General features: G+C 48.6%; 1 pseudogene; it reads right to left on the bottom strand.

The window, feature by feature from the left end:
* Positions 1 to 314: 314 nt before the first annotated feature.
* On the bottom strand, positions 315 to 1,172 carry LOC148045775 (uncharacterized; annotated as a pseudogene).
* Between the last annotated feature and the right edge of the window lie 420 nt (positions 1,173 to 1,592).

The following is a 1,592-nucleotide window of genomic DNA, read 5'->3' as shown; positions in this document are numbered from 1 at the left end:
GGTCTCTGTTGGACTACTGTCACTGGTAGCTGGCTGCAGAAGGTCTTAAACCTCACCCAGAAGGTCCCCTGGCCCATGATGGGACTTGGTTCCCCTGGTAGGCAGATGTATGGAACCCACAGCTGATGCTTTTTAAGGCTAGGGATAGCCTGTTTGAGCCCTGCCCACGACATTATGGTCAAGGATGACCCTGTGTCAATCTCCATATTGCATGGAGAGTCCTCAATGAGGACTATGACTTTCAGCTTTTTTGGCTGCTTCATGCGCGTGTGGCCTATGGAGTTGTGGTAGGTGATTCTGGTGTCGCCTTCTGTTCACCATAGTGGTGGCTGCCATGCTCCTTGGTTGAGCCTCTGCTGGCGGTTAGGTATGCTTATGGGCTTCCAGGTTGTAGCAGGGCGATCACTTCTGCAGACCTTGGAGATGTGCCCCTTGCATTCACAGCATTGACAGATGGCATCACGGAAACGGCAATGTGTTCTGAGGTAGTTTCCTCCACAGCCAGTGCAAGGCGCGAATCGCAGTTCAAATTTTCGTGCCGGCTTGGTGCGATCACTGCGCATGCAATAGATGTCATCTTCACTCTCCGAGCCTTCAGGCTCTGTGACCTCACAATGCACGCCTGCGCTCTTTTGAGCACTCTTTGGGCTATTTTGGCGCTGCAGGGTTTCCGTTGATTTAATTGAAGACTCAGTAGCTCTGGCTTCGTCTAGGGTAATTTGGAGAGTAAGATTAGTTTTTGCTAATAACCTCCTCTGCAGGCCAATGTCCCTAACACTGCATATGATGCGGTCAAGTAGTAGTATATCAAAATCTCTAAACTCACAGTACGCTGCAACCTTTCTGAGCACTGCAACATATTTGTTGATGGATTCCCCTTCTTTTTGGTTACGGATGTTGAATTCATGCCTCTGGATGTATTTAAATGGTCTGGGAGTGTAGTGTGTCCTCAGTGTCTGTTGTAGAACTGACCAAGCGACCGTTGGCACAGACAAATCCTTTGCGATCTCAAACACCTCTGGTCCACAGTAGCTCAGGAACATATTCTTTTTCTAGCCTTCAGAAATGCACATGAGGTCATTGGCTTTGAGGAAGCAATCAAACCTCATCATGTAGGATTCCCAGTGTTCGGTGGCTGGGTTGTAGGGAGTCGGTGGGGTGTGCGTTGTCATCTTGTGTTCTTGAGCGTGTTTGAATTTGCCACTCAAAGATGCCTGCTCGATGCCACGCTGTGCTCTGGGTTGGATTGACTTGCTGGATTGTCGTGCTCTTTTTGTCTGCCTAGTTGCCTTCCAATCCCATCCTTGTTCCCAGTGTTGGAATTGGGTGAATGAAGGGACACTCAGGCTTCAGAGTAACAAACAGCCCTTTATTAGCACAAGTCAACTATGTACAATCCAGCAAAGGTTCAGTCTGACAGCAGCTCTTTTATAGGGAGCTGTCAGACCCTTCGACCAATCAGATTGAATCTCTGTTCCTGCCAGAACAGAGTTTGAGTTTATTTTCATTTGTATGCTGCCATTTTCCCTGAAGGGACTCAGGGCGGCTCACAACTCAAGGGAAGGGGGATACAGACAGTTAACAACAACACA

Source organism: Thamnophis sirtalis, unplaced genomic scaffold (genome assembly GCF_051295495.1).
Source record: "Thamnophis sirtalis isolate CommonGarterSnake01/CBP01778 unplaced genomic scaffold, rThaSir2_p1.2 scaffold_4, whole genome shotgun sequence".
Classification (NCBI taxonomy): domain Eukaryota; kingdom Metazoa; phylum Chordata; class Lepidosauria; order Squamata; family Natricidae; genus Thamnophis; species Thamnophis sirtalis.
The sequence above is the reverse complement of the archived record's forward strand: the minus strand, read 5'-3'. Positions and strand labels throughout refer to the sequence as shown.